We start from the raw sequence: 19196 nt of genomic DNA, 5'->3' as shown, positions 1-19196 counted from the left end.
CGTTACAAAATGTCGCTCTGGCGAAAATTGATAGCTGGAAACCATTGAGTTTTTCAGCTTTTTCTCGTAGCTCCACGGCCTGACGCCGCCAGTACGGTTCACTGTCACAATAATATTCTAATGGCACACCTAGGTATCGTACCGGAGTAGTAGTCCATGAAATACCAGCCACAAATTGTGGAGTCACAGGCCATTCGCCGTGCCAGTAACCCAGGCACTTGCTCCAGTTTACCAAACTACCACTTGCATTACAATAAAGGTTTGCAATTTTTATGGTTTCAGCAATACTATCATAATCTTTACAAAACACAGCTATATCATCTGCGTATGCCAGTACCCGCACTTCAGCTTCTTGTAGTTTGTACCCCACTATGTTATTGCTTTTCATGACTTTTTGGCAAAATGACTCTATATAAATTGAAAATAGGAGGGAAGACAAAGGGCAGCCTTGTCGTACAGAACGTCTGACATTAATTCGTTTCCCAAGAACTTTGTTGATGATTAGCCGAGTTTTACATCCAGTATATGCCATTCGAACTGTATCTCGAATTACTTTGCCAACATTGACATAGTCTAACAAAAGAAAAAGAATTTCGTGCGGTACTCGGTCAAATGCTTTTTCTAAATCTATCTGGATCATCGCGATGTGATCATTTGTGGCATCGCAGCACTCCAATACACTTCGTGCCTTGTGAATGTTTGTGAATATAGTGCGCCGTTTGATCCCACATGTCTGGTGGTCGCCTACAATGTTATTAATAACTGTCTGCAGTCTCCTTGCTAGCACTTTCATCAAAATCTTGTAGTCGATATTTGAGAGACTAATTGGCCTGTACGATTTCACTTCACGTAATTTAACTGCGTCCTCAGTTTTTGGTATTAAAATAGTATGAGATAGCAGAAAAGAAGGTGGCAAAGTCTTTATGTCTAGGGCTTCGTTAAAAACCGCTGCCAGGATCGGTGCTAGTTCGTGTTTGAATTCCTTATAAAATGCGGCTGTTAAGCCATCAGGTCCTGGGGACTTTCCCAAATGGAGAGCAATGATTGCTTTTGTCACTTCCGGTTCAGAAATAGGACATTCTAGGCTGTCTTTCCTGCAGTCCTCAACCTTTGGCATTAATTTTAAAAATTCATTCTTGAATTCATCTACATTTACTTTACATTTATCAAATAAAGTGGTGTAGTACTCGTTGAAAGCATCCTCTATATATATTTGTTCACTTGTAACGTTACCCATGTATTCAATCTGATGTATAACATTCCGCTGAGCGTTTCGTTTTTCGAGACCAAGCATTCTTTTGGTCGGTTTTTCTCCTACGGTCATTTTCTCTGCCCTTGCCCTTATTTGTGCGCCACGATACTTCTCCTCATCAATTTGTTCCAATTTGGACTTTACTGACCTTATATCATTTGTGAATAAGCCTGGCGTTTTGCTGTCCTCTGCTAGCAGTTCTTTGAGATTTAAACGTAGGGTTCTTTCTTCTTCACTCTTTCCGTGTTTTATTACACATGAGCGTTCTATAGCTATCAACTTTATATTCTGTTTAAATTGTTCCCACTTCACCCCGTATTTTTGGTCTCCACTATCTATGTTTACCCACGCCTCTCGAACACTGTCCATAAATTTTTTCATCTTCCAAGAGATTAGAATTCAGCTTCCACGTGTCCCAGTTGAATACTGGTCTACGTCTATTCCTTTTACCTATTACAAATGATACTAAGCAATGATCACTAAATGAAATAGGGAGGACATTATACTCACTGATAATCGGAATTAAATCCAGTGATACGTAGGCCCTATCTAGGCGCGCATGACTGGAGCCTTGGAAATGCGTATACAGTGTTGGTCCTTTACCAATACACTCTGCAACATCCTCAAGGTCTAAGTCAGAAATTAGATTCGTTAACGCGACTGTGCTTGAGTCGTTGAAATTGGTTGTACTTGTTTTATCATCGGCACTGATCACACAATTAAAATCTCCCATAAGGATGACTATGCGATCGCATTCACAATAAGTACGAATTTCGTCGAATGTTGCACACCGTTCATCAACTTTAAGAGGTGCATATAAACAAATCACTCGCCAATTAAGAGAAAAGAAGGTCAAATCACATACAACAAACCTTCCGGATGAGTCAGACGTGACGTTTTGAACACTGGCACCTAAACTATTCCGCACAAAGATCACACACCCTGCCGACCTACCAACTGCATGACTGACGCTGGCGGTGTAGCGTCCGGTGAAACGTTGCAGTAGGCTCTCGGTGGCGCCCACGCTCTCCACTTTGGTTTCCTGAACTGCAATAATGTCCAGGTCTTGGTCCATGGCCAGTCTGTAGAGCTGAGTCTGTTTCTTCCTGGAAGCCAGTCCTCGTACATTGAGCGTTGCTGCTTTCACGAACCCGCTCAGCGACGTGATCGGTGAGCGGGTCCAAGCTGAGAGCCCTGCACGTTCACTTATTGGGCTCTCGTCGTCCAGGGCGGATCCATGTTGTTCACCTTTAGTTTGAGCGGCCATCGTCGCGTTTGAGCGACGACGACCGTTGGCGGGCAGCGTTTCGTTTCTTGCCTCCACTGACCACCTTCCACTGCATTTCCGACTTTACTTGCGTTTCGTCTACTTGAGCACCGTCGTCTGAATCGCGACGGCGTTTTGCAGACGCCGATTCTAATTCCATGTTTAAGGTATCCAGATCACTAGGCAAATCCTCATTTTCGTGTGTTTCGTTCGCCAAAGAGTGCTGCGAAGCCGAGTTTAGAGGAGTCGAAGCAGCGTTATCGAAGTGAAGCTTATCGAAGTGAAGCGTTATCGAAGTATTCGAAGTGAAGCGGGAGAAGTGGTCAGCACCGGGCATCACTGAAAAGGGCTCAACGACGTGGTCTGTGGGACTAAAGCTGCACTCCGACGTCAAGGTGGATGACATTCCGCACCAGCTCAAGATTGCCGGAAAGTTGACTCTCGTTGTGGTTCCGTGCCGTGCACCGTTGTGCCTACGGTGCAAGAGTACCGGTCACATACGTCGCGACTGCCGAGTACCCCGCTGCAGTCGTTGTCGCCGCTTCGGCCATGAAGACGACGACTGCGCGAAGACTTATGCCAGTGTGACCGGACCAGCGCAGGAAAGTGACGCACCGGAGCACCTCATGAACGAAGCAGACTCGAAAGAAACAGCAGGAGTTAACCCAAACTCTGCTGTGGAAGATGGGTCGTCATGCTGTCAAGAAGAGGGCGTGGGTGAAGCACCAGGTAAGCCCGACGCCGGGCTTCCATACGAAGGCGTAGGAGAAAGCAGTGAAAAGGTGGATGCAAGCAGCACCGGCGACACGTTTCTTGGCTTAGCAGACGAGACCCCCTCCAAGGCGGAACCGATGACTGGGATTGAAAGCGACAGTGGCACTGTGACGAAGGGAAAAAAGACAAGGGCACCACTGCTGCCTCGCCGGACGAACCACCCGCCAAAACGACTCCCGCTCGGCAGCCTCTCATTCGGCCACGGCCAAATATTTCGACGGAGCGCAAGACGGTGGAAACGCCGCATTCACCACCTTAAGGACTTTACTGGGACAAGGCGCTAAGCAGGGAATTGCGGTTGTAAGGTAAGCGCCATGCCCCTGGGTTTTTCGTAGCCTTACAATGGCGCAAATAGAAAATTCAATCCGTGTGGCCACTTTAAATGTGCGTGGCCTGGCCTCACAGAGAAAACAATGTCAGCTTTATCGACTAGTACGTGACCTCGACCTTTACATACTGGCAGTCCAAGAGACTAAAGTCCATGGCAATGATGAAACTGGGGGCCTGGTGCGCCAATTCTTGCCACGGTATTCTGCTATAGTTAGCCATGCCATAGGGACTTCTTCCGGTTGCGTTTTGTTCGTCAGACAGAGTCTGGGTGCTAAAGTAGAAGCCTCAACGTCATGTCCGTCTGGTCGGCTCATTGTTTGTGATATTTTGTTTCCGGGTTTGGAATGGCGCGTAATATGCTTGTACGCACCGAATGTCACTGACGAAAGACGCATATTTTCCGAACAACTAAAGCTGTATACCGAATGTAATAGGCTCCTTATCATTATTGGCGATTTCAACTGCGTCCTTTCAGCCAAAGACAAAACTAGCGAACGACATTACAGGGATGCAAGTACCGCTGTTTTAAGCGATACAGTAAGAGAACATGGTTTGGAGGATGTGGCTGAATGTCTCGGTGGTGGCCGGACTATGCAGTACACTCACTTTCAGGCAGCCAGCCATGCCCGACTAGATAGGGCGTACGTGAGTGTTGAATTGGTACTGCTTTGCAAGGCATACTGTGTTAACGCCGTTTCATTTAGTGACCACTGCTTGGTTAGCTTTGTAGTAGCTAGCACGAAAGAAACGAAAAGGGCCTTCGAGTGGCAACTATGGAAATTGAATTCGAATCTGCTGAGTGATGAAAAATTTATGGAGGAAGTAATGACGGAAGTTGAAGAAATGAAAGTTCGCAGTAAAAAGACGTTCAGAGAAAAATGGGAGAACTTCAAGCAGGTCGTTAAATTGAAGGCTTTGGAACGCTCGAGCGCTATAGGCAGAGAAAAAGGAGCAGAAGAAAAGCACATGCGCAGAAACCTGGAAAAATTGCTCCTCGAAGAATGTATAATGCCCGGCATGTTTATTGAAGATATTCGCGCATTGAAATGTAAAATTGAGCGGTTCGATCTCGAAAGATACCGCGGTGCTGTGGTCCCGGCAAGAGCCGAGCGACTGATAATGGCAGAAGCACCGTCAAAAAGTGCGTTGGGCTCAGAAAAGTGGCATGCGCGACGTAATCAGATAACAGAAATCGAACACGAGGGTGAAGTCAGCGATGTCGCAGATGTTATCGAGCGTGCTTTTTTTGAGCACTTCAATGGTTTATTCGCCACCAGCTCAGTTGATGTCGATCGCTTTAAAGATTTTTTACCGCTGATGCCAAAGCTTGACAATAATACAAAAGAAATATTGGAGGAACCCATTTCGGAAGAGGAAGTTAACGGTGCTATTGAAAGTATGCATCTGGGGAAATCGCCTGGCCCTCATGGTCTGACTTCCGCCTTTTATAAGTGTTTCAAGTTAGAAATAACACCAGTCTTAGCCGACATTTATAATGAGGAATTCGAGCTGAAAATATTACCCCCGTCTTTTTCATCCTCTCACACTGTCCTTATACCAAAATCGGAAGACCCCGTTGCACTGCGCAGAGTAACTTCTTACCGCCCAATCTGCCTCACTAATGGAGATTACAAGATATTCATGAAAATCCTAGCTAAAAGGTTGCAAACAGTCATTACGGAGCTCGTGGGACCACATCAGACGTGCGGCATTAAAGATCGCACTATCCTCACTAATATACACGCTGCACGGAGCATCCTCGAATGTTGCGACGCTATTGGTGCGCGAGTGGCAATGCTGCAAATTGACCTCGAGAAGGCTTTGGACAGGGTGCCTCATAAAATTCTGCTTTGCATCCTAGATAATGTGAATTTAGGGAAAATAATCAAAGAGGGGGTTGCCATGGCGTACCAAGACTGCTCAACCCGGCTAATCGTTAACAAGGTGGCGGGGAAGCGCATCCCAGTCAAGCGTTCGGTCTGTCAGGGTTGTCCTCTCTCACCACTATTGTTTTGTTTGTACATAGAGTCCTTTTGTTTGAGTGTCATAGAAAATGAATTTGTCCGTGGGTTCAAGCTGCACGAGGTTGAAGTCCGGCTGTTGGCTTGTGCGGACGATATTGCAATTTTTTGCGCGGACTCTGACAGCATAGCAGCTGCTGTCAAATGCGTTACTAACTTCTGTGCTGCTAGTGGCAGCGCTGTAAACTGGGGAAAATGCCTTGGCTTTTGGCACGGTGACTGGGCAGAAACCCCAGACAGTTTTGCCAGCATAAAGTTTGTTACGACACCAGTGAAATACTTGGGTACCCCCCTCGATTGCTACAAAGACAGTGATTCTTACTGGAGGAGCCAAGTGGATAACCTGCGGGAAAGAGTAAACAAGGGGAATGGCTGCAATTGGTCTATGTTTTCTAAAGCCACAATTTGCAACATATTCTTAGTGAGTAAAATTTGGTATATCTTACAACTGTTACATTGTTCAAGGGTAAACATCCAAAAATTTCACCGTGTGTTCGCTGTCTTCGTGTAGGAATCGTCTTGGGAAAGATCAAGTCGGACCAATTTATTCCTCCGAGTGCGAAATGAAGGACTGGGCTTGTCGCATTTGTTTTTAGATGCGGAAGCATCTTATACTCGCGCCTTGTAGTGCGCCGTCCGCGCTGTCCGCGCCGTCCGCACCGCTTCTCGAACATTCGACAGCTGACGCGCGCGCATGCGCCGTCGCGCCGTCGCCCACTTTTCCACCATCTGTGCATCCCTTCCTCCTCTACACACCGCGCGTGCTTCACTCCTCCACCATCTGTGCACCCTTCCTCCTCTACACACCGCGTTCGACATCTACAATTCTCCTGATTCTCCAGTGGACGCGCATGTGGCGTCGCGCTTCGAGAACATTCAACAGCTGACAGTGCATGCGCCGTCGAGCTGTATATATACTCAAGGTCGGCGCTCGCTCGCTCAGTTGCCGCTCGTCGGTTGGTTTGTACGGCGCGTCGACGTCCAAGGTCGCGGTGAAATGAATTCCAACGAATCCACAAACACAATGATCGACGTCCCTTCGACCAGCGCCGCCCTTTCGCATACGTGTGTACGTGTTCACTCATTTAACACCCCCTCCTACAACCACGTTAACCAATTTAGCCATCGACCCAAGTAAGTCGCAATTTAACACCCCATTTCACAACCACGTTAACCAATTTAGCCATCGACCCAAGTAAGTCGCTCTTTAACACCCCGTTAACCAATTATATGCTCCGCATCCTCCTCAGTGTTCCCCCGAGGGAAGCTGCGGGCAATTTTTTTTTAGACAGGTAGTCAATCGATTTTGTTTCTTTAGAGACGTCGACAACTCATTCCTTCACACTGTCTGTCAACTTCGCCTGGGGCAACACTTGCCTAACATTGTTGTATCAACCTGCAGCGTACCTGGTGGCGTTTATGGCTTTCTCCGCGAAGTTGTACTTTCTTGTAGGTTTCTGTCAGTGCGGTTTTCGCTTGAATACTTGAGTCAAGTCTGACGTAAAAAGTTGTACAAGGACTTACGTGATGTGTTTTTACCAGTGCCTTTGTATCGGTCCCTTTACAATGTATGCCATGGCCACACTGTACTAAAGCGCGTCAAGGCGATGAAAATACCGCCAGGTGCTAAGAATTTCTTTTTCAAATTACATACCGGTACGCTGACCGACAAAACCTGGATGGCTGCAAAGGGGTTTTACGTTCCTTGGGGCACGCATTGCATAATATGCAGAAAGGAGGAGACAATTGAGCATGTATTCCTTGACTGCTGGGATGCTGTCTTTCTTTGGGACATGCTGCAGCGCACGATCAAAAAAGATTTCCCCCTTGATGCACATGGCATCCGCTATATGCAAACACGAAGTGACGACGGTACCCCATATGATATGATAATGCTTATGGCTCTTCATAGCATTTGGAAATCCAGGATGGCAGCCATGTACTTTGTAGATGCACGAGCGCCCAATCAGTACTTCAAAAAATATATAAGAAATTTGTGGATGAACAAAAGTTGCAGGAATTCACCCCAGCGTGGTTGCCGCGCGTCGAATTACTATCGACGATAAAAACATTTTAACAGACGCGTGGCCACATCATTTGAGCCACGGTTTTTACAATGTTTTGGATTGTGTTGTTTTATTATCTGTTAATATGTGTATTGTTTACGTGAGCCGAAGACAGGCAATAAAGAAAAAAAAGGCGCCGTGGCTTAGTTGGTTAAAGTGCCTGTCTAGTAAACAGACGATTGTGAGTTAGAATCTCAACGGTGCCTTGAAAGAAAGTCTTTTTTATTTTTCTATACGCCTCCTTTGAGCACATGCATCATATCAGAGCTTCTTATGCAACAGATGACGTGGGCGCCGTGGCATGGTTGGTTAAAGCGCCTGTCTAGTAAACAGGAAATCGTGAGTTTGAACCTCACCGGTGCCTTGAAAGAAAGTCCTTTTTATTTTTGTTTACGCCTCCTTTGAGCACATGCATGATATCAGAGCTTCTTATGCAGCAGATGACGTGGGCGCCATGGCTTAGTTGGTTAAAGCACCTGTCTAGTAAACAGGAGATCGTGAGTTCGAATCTCACCGGTGCCTTGAAGAGTCTTTTTTAGTTTGCTATACTCCGCCTTTGAGCACATGCATGATATCAGAGCTTCTTATGCAATACAAAATGTGGGCGCCGTGGCTTAGTTGGTTAAAGCGCCTGTCTAGTAAACAGGAGATCGTGAGTTCGAATCTCAACGGTGCCTTGAAAGAAAGTCTTTTTTTATTCTTCTCTACTCCGCCTTTGAGCACATGCATGATATCAGGGCTTCTTACGCACTACAAAATGTGGGCGCCGTAGCTTAGTTGGTTAAAGCGCCCGTCTAGTAAACAGGAGATCGTGAGTTCGAATCTCCCCGGTGCCTTGTTTTTTATTTTTGTTTACGCATCCTTTCAGCACATGCATGATATCAGAGCTTCTCATGTAACAGATGACGTGGGCACCGTGGCATGCATTCTTTCGCCGGCACTCGCACGCGTCGGACGCAGGAATCATGGGCTCCCGCGGAGCGGCAAAGGCGGTCCTTGGTGGCCGCGGAAACAGGATTACTGACGAAAGTGACAAGGATTATGAGATCATCTTGCCGAATCTGCCAACAGGACGTATTGTTGTGAACACAGTGTTTTTGCACGGTGATATTCGAGTGAGGCCTTTCAAGGTCGAAGATTTCCGGGACGCTCTGGACAAGGAACGACTGCTTCCCGACGTGGTTGCATTGGGCGCCTACCAGATCAACCATGTGTGAGCCGTGACCTTTAACAGCCAGGAGGCGACGAAGCGGATGACTGATCTGAAAGAACTCCAGGTCAAAGGACGCCGCTGCCTCGTTATCGACCCTCAGGAGCAGAAGGTGAGGCTGCGGCTTCACTGGCTGTTACACGGCGTTTCGGACGAAGATGTCCGCACGGCGTTGGCAGCGTTCGGGAAAGTTACAGAAGTGACCCGTGAACCTGGCGTGTGGAAGGAGTGAATGAGAAGAATTCGACGACCCGCACTGTTTTCATTAAGCTGAAAAGCGGTATGAAAGTCGAGGACCTGCCTCATCAGATACGAGTCGCCGGTGAACTAGCCTTAGTGGTAGCCCCAGGTCGGCCTATGCAATGCCTGCGTTGCAGCGGAACAGGACATGTGCGTCGCGAGTGTAAGGTGCCTCGGTGCTCGCGCTGCCGGCGATTCGGGCATGGAGACGCGGAATGCGTCCGTTCGTACGCCGCAGTGACCGCGTCAGCGGAGGCCGAAGATGCGTCGGAGCACATTATGGACGTGACAGAGGCAGAGGACGCGGCTGAAGGTTGCGGAGATCAAGTCGCAGAAAATTTGAACTGCACATCCGCAACATCAGTAGACGAATCTACACCGGCACCTGTTGACACTCAACCAGGTTCTGCAGCTGTATCGACCGATACAGCTGACAATGCGGTGACAGACGCAGGCTGTGAAGTAGACGGAGCGTCTACTTATGCGTCGGAGCAAGGCCAAGTTGTCGATGGTGCCTCCTGTAGCGTCGGTCTCGACACGAAGATAGAAGGAAACACGTGCAACGCCAGCCGCGTCTCTTGGCCCAGCGGTGCCGTTTCAGCCATTAAAAGACCATTGGAAGACCCTGTGAAGACGGCAGACAAGAACAGTGCAAGTAGCGTGGAAGAACCACCGGCAAAGACGCCGACTGGCAGACGCACCAGCATGAGAGCAAGAGCTGGTGGCACCACGGACAAAAAAGCTGTAAACAATTCTCTTCCACTGTGCAGTGAAACCGGGCGGTCGGACGGTCCTGGAGGCGTCTAGCGTAGCGCTAGACGTGCAAGGTAAGCGCCATGCTCCGGGCCTAACTCCTCCACATGGTTGTAATGGCGCCTCAAGTATCATTTAGCTTCGCCACGTTGAATGTTAGAGGCTTGGCTTCAAAGAAGAAGCAAAGCCAAGTCTACCGGTTGTTATTGGAAGAAAATCTGGATGTGCTTGCAGTGCAGGAGACGAAAGTTGAAGGCGAGGAGGAGACTGGGAGCATGGTGCTTAAGTTTACATCACGGTATTTTGCCACTGTGAGCCAGGCCATAGGCACATCAGGGGGATGTGTTCTTTTTGTTAGAAAACTGCCAGGATTAGTCATAGAAAATGTCTTTTCTTGCTCTTCAGGCCGAGTAGTATGGTGTGATATTGTTTATTGTGACACTGAATGGCGCATTATATGTGTTTATGCTCCAACTATTGGCCAGGAAAGATCGGGTTTTTTTTCCAATTTACGACAACATATGTGTACTGGTAGGAAACTTTTATTGGTGGGTGATTTCAACTGTGTCTTGAATGAAAGTGATAGATCAAGCAGGCGCAACGTTAAAGATAGAAGCAGTGATGTTCTGGCACAGGTGATTTTTGAACACGAATTAGTAGATGTTGCGGAGTGTTTGCATAGCTCCCGAGATGTGAAGTATACCCACTTTCAAGGCACAACTAATGCCCGATTGGATCGACTTTACCTTACTGCAGATGCGATAACCCAGTGTAGCAGTTATAATGTTGTCCCTGTTTCCTTTTCCGATCACTGTCTTGTAAAATGCAATATCGGGTCAAAAAAAGAAAGGAACGCCTTTTCTTGGGAACAGTGGAAAATGAACTCTAACCTCTTGAAGGATGAATCTTTTAGCGCATCAGTTATTAAAGAAATAAGTAATATTAACAAAGAGTGTATGGGCAAAATAGGAGAAGAATGGGAGCTATTCAAGCAGCGAATCAAAATAAAAGCAATAGAGAGATCTAGCGTTTTATCTTTTGAATCTAAGAAGAACGAGAAAGAGCTTAGACGAACACTTGAGAGACTAACAGCTCTTGAATGTGAAAAACCTGGAGTATATGGTGACGATTTGCGGAGTATTAAACAGAGAATAGAGGTATATGAGGAGGAACGCTATCGCGGAGCGCTAGTGCGAGCCAGAGCAGCATCAATGACTGTGGATGATCGCCCGACGAAGCGAGCACTTGGATTAGAGAAGAGTCATGCCAGACGAAATCACATAGATGCCATTGAAGTCAACGGTATCGAAGTTTCGGACAATGAGAGCATAGGACGAGCGTTTGGCAAACACTACGAAGGATTCTTCGCTGCCACGCCCATTGATTCAGAGGAATTTAAGCAGGAGTTCCTTAGCAGAATGCCGAAGTTGTCAGATAACACCAAATCAGCTTTAGAGCTATCTATAACGCCGACGGAAGTAGAAAGGGCTATAGATAAAATGAATCCTGGTAAATCTCCAGGGCCGGACGGGCTTAGTGCTTCGTTTTATAAGGAGTTCAAAAATGAATTATCCCATGTACTTGCAGATGTTTTCAATCAAGCTTATAAACTCAATATCCTCCCTAGGTCCTTTAGTGAAGCACATACAGTTTTGATACCTAAGACAGAACACTCGGAGAAGTTAAAATTAGTTTCTTCGTATAGACCGATATCACTAACTAATTGTGATTACAAAATTTTAATGAAAGTACTAGCACGGCGACTTCAAGGGGTAGTCAAAGAATTAGTAGGGCCTCACCAAACATGTGGGATTATGGGTCGCTCCATTGTGACTAATATACACAAGATGCGCTGTGTGCTCGAGTGTAGCGATGCCAATCAAGTAGGGGTAGCCATTCTACAGATTGATCTCGAGAAAGCTTTTGATTGTGTTTCTCACAACCTTCTGCTTTCCATTCTTGACCATGTCAATGTTGGTTTTGTAATCAGAGATGGAGTATCTATGGCATACCGGAACTGTACAACCCGACTGGTAATCAATAAGACGCTAGGAGATACAATTAACATAAAGCGTTCTGTTCGCCAGGGCTGCCCGCTGAGCCCCCTACTTTTCAGTTTATATATAGAATCGTTGTGCTTAGCAATAGCTCAAAACAGTTGCATTCGGGGCTATAGATTACAAGAATCCGAAGTTAAAATTTTGGCATATGCCGACGATGTGGCTGTTTGTTGTATCGATCAAGATAGTGTTACCACTACCATCAGTGTGGTTAAAAGGTTCGGCAAGGCAACTGGCAGTCTAGTAAACTGGGGAAAGTGTCTGGGTTTCTGGCATGGAGAGTGGTCATCAAAACCAGACTATTTTGCCAATGTTAAATGGGTGACCACACCTGTCAAGTACTTAGGGGTGCCACTGGAATTTTATAAAGATAATGAGAACTACTGGCAAGAACAAGCGAAAGAAATCCGGACGAAAGCTAATAGATGCAACGGTACTCATCTGTCAGTGTTTGCTAGGGCGAATGTCTGTAATCTTTTCTTTGCCTCAAAACTTTGGTATGTGATGCAAGTATTGCATTGTTCAAGGGCAAACATACAGAAGTTCCATCGTATCTTCGCAGTGTTCGTGTGGGCTTCGAACTGGGAGAGATGCAGTCGAACTAATCTGTTTCGAAAAGTGAAACACGGAGGGCTTGGTTTAACACATCTTTTCATACGCCAAGTCGTAAATAGGTTCTTTTTTTTTCGCTACACAAGGGACCCTTTCTTACGTACACTGTACCAAATGAGACTGACGCGGGCTTTACCTGGATATGTGGTTAGCACGCATGACATGACCGGTGCTGTGCGCGGGTATCTTAAAGAGGTTATTCTAAGTGTACGGTTTTTATCTGTTAGATTTTCCAATGAATATTTGTTTTCAGTGACTCGAAAGAAGTTGTACAAAGATGTATGCGATGTTGTTTTACCTGAACCGCTGTACCGTGCCATGTACGCTGGAGGTGAAGGGAAAGATGTGCTTAAAAGAGTGAAGAGGATGCAAGTGGCTCCTGGCGCGAAGTCTTTCTTTTTCAAGCTGCACACAGGTACACTATCAGTCACGACATTTCAAGCAGACCGTGGTTTTTACTTACCTTGGGGGACAAATTGTCTTATCTGTACAAAACCGGAAAATATTGACCATGTTTTCTTACATTGTTGGGAAGGAGTATATTTTTGGGATGTACTTCAAAGGACGTTACAGAAAGAATTACCTTTAAATCCATATGGTATAAGATTTCTGCCAATAGTGGACGAAGAGGGAATGCCTTTTGATTTGATTATGCTATGTGGACTTCACTGTTTATGGCGGGCCCGTATGGCGGGTTTCTATCGCGATCAGGATGCACGGCCTGCACGAATGTATTTCCGTGAATGTATGGCCAAGTATGTTGAACTGCAGAAAACTCAGGAGATTTTACCTGAGTGGTTGTCGAGGGTGGAGCCCTTGGCAGCACTTAGGGAATTTTAAGTTTCTGTCGGACTGTTACTGCTTGTTTTTGTTCTGCTTGTGGTTTGTTGTACGCGCCTGTAAACAGGCAGTAAAGCAAAAAAAAAAAAAGGGCACCGTGGCATGGTTGGTTAAAGCGCCTGTCTAGTAAACAGGAGATCATGAGTTCGAATCTCACCGGTGCCTTGAAAGAAGGTCTTTTTTATTTTTCTATACGCCTCCTTTGAGCACATGCATGATATCAGAGCTTCTTATGCAACAGGTGACGTGGGAGCCGTGGCATGGTTGGTTAAAGCACCTGACTAGTAAACAGGAGGCCGTGAGTTCGAATCTCACCGGTGCCTTGAAGAAAAGTCTTTTTTATTTTTCTATACGCCTTATTTGAGCACATGCATGATATCAGAGCTTCTCATGCAACAGATGACGTCGGCGCCGTGGCATAATTCTTTTTGCGGCAGCGCAAGTGAACGAACGCAGAATCACGAGCTTCGACGAAGCGGCGATAACAACCCGCACCGGCCGTGGAAACAGGATCGATGGCGAAGATGATAAGGACTACGAGATCGTGCTGCCTACGTTGCCCACCGGCCGTGTTGTACTGAACACGTTGTTATTGCACGGTGACGTGCGTGAACGTTCCTACAGGGTCGAGGAGTTCAGAGACGCCCTGGCGACGGCTTGAGTGCTGCCCGACGTCGTCGCCTTAGGAGCGTACCAGATTAACCACGTCTGGGCCGTCACCTTCATCAGCGGAGAAGCGACAAGAAAACTGGCCGCGCGAAAAGAATTGAAGGTAAAGGGCCGCCGGTGCATAATTATTGATCCCGAAGACCAGCAAGTAAAGCTCCGCTTGCATTGGATGCTCTACGGCGTCCAAGACGAGGACATTCGGACAGCGTTTGCCGCGTTCGGTAACGTCACTGAAGTGACGCGTGTACGGTGGAGGGTGTAAGGCATGAGGGAGAAGGGCTCGAGAACGAGAAGCGTGCTGCTACAGCTGAAGCCGGGAATGAAGGTGGATGACCTGCCCCGGTGATTCGCCGGTGAGTTGGCCCTCGTCGTCGTTCCCGGGCGGGCGATACAGTGTTTGCGTTGCTACGGCACGGGCCACGTGCGTTGAGATTGCAGGGTGCCCCGCTGCTCGAAATGCCGGTGTTACGGACACGCGGACGCTGACGGCGTCCGTACTTACGCGTCGGCGACCGGGATTCCAAGGGCTGACGAGCACGACGAACTCATGGACGTCTTCGAGGCTGAGGAAGCGGCCATGGGAACCGAGGAGATAAGAAAGCAGGCGGGGCTTTCCAGCGATGACGCCCCAAAACGAGCTCCTCCGGCAGACGGACAGCCTGAAGCCGACACGACTTGGGCCTACATGCACCTAACCAGTAGGACAGGGTTCGCTGGCGGTCACGGAACGGGACGCCGGTGAAGGCGACCTACCAACGCCGCAAGGAGCGGCAAGTGAAGTCGATGGGTCGACCGGAACGACGGGGAAAGTGTCCAAGGGCGGAGATTTTAAAAGTCCGAAGGACCTACAAGCCGAAAAGAGCGGCGTAGAAGCACCAACAAGTCTGGCCGTTGCATCGAAATGCCGCCATCCTCCGACCAGCAATGACTGTCCTGAGGAGACGCTGGCCGGCGTCGAGGAACCCCCTGCAAAGACGCCACAAGCACGGCGGTCCACCCTACAGCCGCGCCCGACCATTCCTCCCGGCAAGCGCGGCGGCAACGTCGAGCAAGTTGGGCAAGTTGAAGCCACGGCGTCGGACTTTAGACCTGGTGATGGAGCCGTCTAGCCAAGTGCTAGACGCGAGAGGTGGGCCTAATGCTGCTGTTCTGTTTCCCTATCGGCAAAATGGCACCTGTCTGTTCGTTAATTGTCGCCACCATTAACGTTAGAGGATTGGCAGGAAAGAGAAAGCAGAGCCAGCTTTACCGACTTCTAACGGAGCGCGACATAGACGTCCTGGCAGTTCAGGAAACCACAGTAGACGGTGAGCAGGAGACTAGCAGCATGGTTCAACGTTTCGCGTCCAGATTTTATGTTGTCGTGAGTCACGCAGTAGGCACATCGGCTGGCTGCATACTTTTTGTTAATAAGTTACCGGGGCTTGAAGTGCTCGACCACTTTTCGTGTTCGGCTGGCCGATGTGCTGCGCTCGATTTTTCACTGAACAACGCCGAGTGGCGTATTTTGTGTATTTACTCGCCTAATAAGGTTGAGGAAAGGTCTCACTTTCTTGGTTTAGTGGATCGACTAGCTGTAGGAAAGCATTTGATTGTGCTTGGCGATTTCAACTGTGTCCTCAGTGCGCGAGACAAAACTAGCACTCGAGCTTTTAGAGATAAAAGTACCAGCGTTCTGACACGCATAGTTAAAAAGTGTGACCTTGAGGATGTCGCGGAAAGTCTCTGTGGCTCTGGTGCAGTAAAGTACACGCGCTTCGAAGGCTCTAGCCATGCAAGGCTGGACCGGATTTATGTGTCTTTGGAGATCCTGACGGAGTGTTCCAATTATGAAGTAGTGCCTGTTTCCTTTTCGGACCATTGTTTAGTCCAGTGCTCTATCGGAAGTTTAAAGAAACGCAACAACTTTTCATGGGATGTATGGAAACTAAACGATAGACTGCTGCAAGACGAAATTTTTATTCAGGCCGCAAATGATGAGATTAGCAACTTAGACCCCAGCAAAGGCGTGCACCTTTGGCAGCAATGGGAATTATGTAAGGAGACTTTAAAATTAAAAGCGATAGACAGGGCAACGCGTATACGGTACGATTACAAAAAGAAAGAAGCAGATTTAAAAGCTCTGCTCAATAAGCTTGTAAAGAATGAATGCCGGGAACCTGGCAAATGGTCAGAAGACGTTCGAAAAGTGAAGCTAAAAATAGAGCGACTGGACGAACAGCGTTATCGCGGGGCCGTGGTGAGGGCAAGAGCGTATGACTCAGCTGCCGGTGAAATGCCCTTGAAGCGTGCGCTTGGCTTGGAAAAAGCACGAGCCGAGACGAACCACGCTCGGGAAATCGAATGGGGAGGGAAATTATCAACTGATACAGACGATATCGAAACGGCGTTCACCGAGTATTATAGGGCGTTGTTCACTGTGCGGGACGTAGAGCAATTCGAGCATGACTTTCTGCCTTTCATTCCCCGCATTGAGGACGAAAGGAAAGAGTATTTAGAGCGGGTAATAACGGAAGTCGAGGTAGAGGAAGCGATCGAAAAGTTAAATCCGGGGAAGTCGCCTGGGCCTGATGGTTAAATGGCTGCTTTTTACAAAACGTTCAAGCACGAACTGAGCCTGATACTGACAGTTGTTTTCAATGAAGCATACAAATTGGACACGTTGCCTCCGTCGTACCGGTCGTCCCATACTGTATTAATACCAAAAACCGATAACGCCGACAAACTTAGATCTGTCACTGCGTACCGACCGATAGCTCTGACTAACGTCGAATATAAGATATATATGAAAGTATTAGCACGCATACTACAGACTGTTATTCGGGGTATCGTCGGACCTCATCAAACATGTGGTATTAAAGGGCGGTCTATTGTCACTAATATCCATAAAGCACAGAGCCTACTGGAATGGTGTGATTATACACTTGAGCGGGTCGCCATTCTACAAATTGATTTAGAAAAGGCTTTCGACTGTGTAGACCATAGGATTTTGTTTGCAATTTTAAATCACGTTAATCTTGGTTCGGTTATCTGCGAGGGAGTGGCTCTGGCGTACCAGAACTACACTACGAGATTGATTGTAAATAAGAGACTGGAGGCACCCATCACTGTGCAACGTTGGGTTAGCCAGGGCTGCCCCCTCAGCCCCCTCCTTTTTTGTATTTACATTGAAACGCTGTGCACGAAAATAATCGGAGACAATAGTATCCTTGGTTGTAACTTACAAGCCGCAGAAGTGAAACTGATGGCTTATGCAGATGATATTGCTATCGTTACTCGTGACCAGCGGAGCATCACACAGGCTGTCCAATGTGTCCGTGAGTTCAGCCAAGTTACCGGTAGTGGCGTGAACTGGGGCAAGTGCCTTGGGCTCTGGCACGGGTCGTGGCCAGCGAAACCTGACCACTTCGCAAACATGCCTTGGGTGACGACCCCAGGCAAGTACTTAGGCGTTCGACTAGACTGTTATCGCGACAGCGATCAGTATTGGAAAGGGCAGGTTAAGGAGACACGAGAGAAAGTGGAGAAGTGAAAAGGAGGCACCCTTTCGATCTTTGCCAAAGCCACAATTTGCAACTTGTTTTTCATCAGCAAGTTGTGGTATGTTATGCAGGTCATATATTGTTCACGGACTAATGTGCAGAAACTGCACAGGATACTTGCGACATTTATTTGGGCTTCTGAATGGGAGCGATGCAGTCACACAAACTTGTTTAGACGGGTGAAACACGGAGGCCTCGGACTAGGCCACCTTTTTCTACGACAACTGGATAACCGGTTTTTGTTTTTTAGAGATGCGACAGACTCTTTCCTACGCACAGTATGTCAACTCAGACTAGCTAGAGCACTCCCTGAATATGTTGTTTCAACCCAACATTGTGTGGGAGGGATTGGGGGTTTTCATAAAGAAATTGTGTTCAGTGTAAGATTTCTCACTGTACGTTTTTCACGAGAGTATCTAGCTGCCGTAAGACGAAAAGAACTTTATGTTGCGTTATGCGATATCGTTTTTACAGTGCCTATATACCGATCTTCATTCAGTGGAGGCCCAGGTAGCGATGTTTTAAAGAGGGTTAAAAGAATGGAAGTCATGCCGGGAGCCAAAACCTTTTTCTTCAAGCTTCATAGTGCGACACTGCCTGTTAAAACGTTTTTGGAGAAAAAGGGGTGCTATTTGCCTTGGGGTACCCATTGCTTTATTTTTAAGCTGCCGGAAATGGTAGACCATGTGTTTTTACATTGTTGGGAGGGGTTTTATTTTTGGGATGTTTTGCAGAGATCAGTGAAAAAAGAATTCCCTTTGGACTCGCATGGCATTAGATTTCTAAATGTAAACAACGATGACGGGGCTTCTTTTGACGCGGTGATGCTCATGGGCCTCCATTGCATATGGAGAGCGAGAATGGCAGGTTGCCACTGTGATAAGGATGCACGGCCGGCATTGTCAATTTCAGAAAAAGCATTCACTGGTTTCTTGAGATTTATAAAGCGGCACCGGAGCCACCAGTATGGCTTCCACGACTGGAGCCTCTGCTGACCTTGCGAGTTTTGTAGTAACGAAATCAGCACCATCCTGGTTGACTGTTAAGTCATCATGTAAACATTGTACATTTCATACTTTCTTACCAGTGTCTGATGACCTTCTCTCTCTTTTTTTTACAACGTCTCTTTTCTCTCATCCTTTATCCCCCTTACCCCCTTCCCCAGTACAAGGTAGCCAGCCGGTCTGAGAACTGGCTAACCTACCTGTCCTTCCTCATTTATTCCTCCTCCTCCTCCTCCTCCTCCTCCTCCTCCTCCTCCTTACCAGTGTCACCTGTATTATGTGGTTGGTACAAGAGCAGGTAATAAAGAAGAAAAAGTCGGCGCCGTGGTATGGTTGGTTAAAGCACCTGTCTAGAAAAGAGGAGATCGTGAGTTTGAATCTCACCGGTGCCTTGAAAGTCTTTTTTATTTTTCTATACGCCTCCTTCGAACGCATGCATGATATCAGAGCTTCTTATGATACAAAATGTGGGCGCCGTGGCTTAGTTGGTTAAAGCGCCTGTCTAGTAAACAAGAGATCGTGAGTTCGAATCTCACCGGTGCCTTGAAAGAAAGTC

At 47.3% G+C, this 19196-nt stretch overlaps 3 non-coding genes across 3 annotated transcripts; all 3 read left to right on the top strand.

The window, feature by feature from the left end:
* The first annotated feature begins 8158 nt into the window (after positions 1–8158).
* Positions 8159–8232, top strand: TRNAT-AGU (transfer RNA threonine (anticodon AGU)). Its single transcript has one exon. It is a non-coding gene; the product is annotated as a tRNA-Thr (tRNA).
* Positions 8233–8313: 81 nt separating this feature from the next.
* TRNAT-AGU (transfer RNA threonine (anticodon AGU)) lies at positions 8314–8387 on the top strand. The gene has a single exon. It is a non-coding gene; the product is annotated as a tRNA-Thr (tRNA).
* Positions 8388–19110: 10723 nt separating this feature from the next.
* On the top strand, positions 19111–19184 carry TRNAT-AGU (transfer RNA threonine (anticodon AGU)). The gene has a single exon. It is a non-coding gene; the product is annotated as a tRNA-Thr (tRNA).
* Positions 19185–19196: the final 12 nt, after the last annotated feature.

This window comes from Rhipicephalus microplus, chromosome 5 (genome assembly GCF_043290135.1).
Source record: "Rhipicephalus microplus isolate Deutch F79 chromosome 5, USDA_Rmic, whole genome shotgun sequence".
Taxonomy (NCBI): Eukaryota; Metazoa; Arthropoda; class Arachnida; order Ixodida; family Ixodidae; genus Rhipicephalus; species Rhipicephalus microplus.
This window is presented reverse-complemented; position numbering and strand designations above follow the sequence as displayed.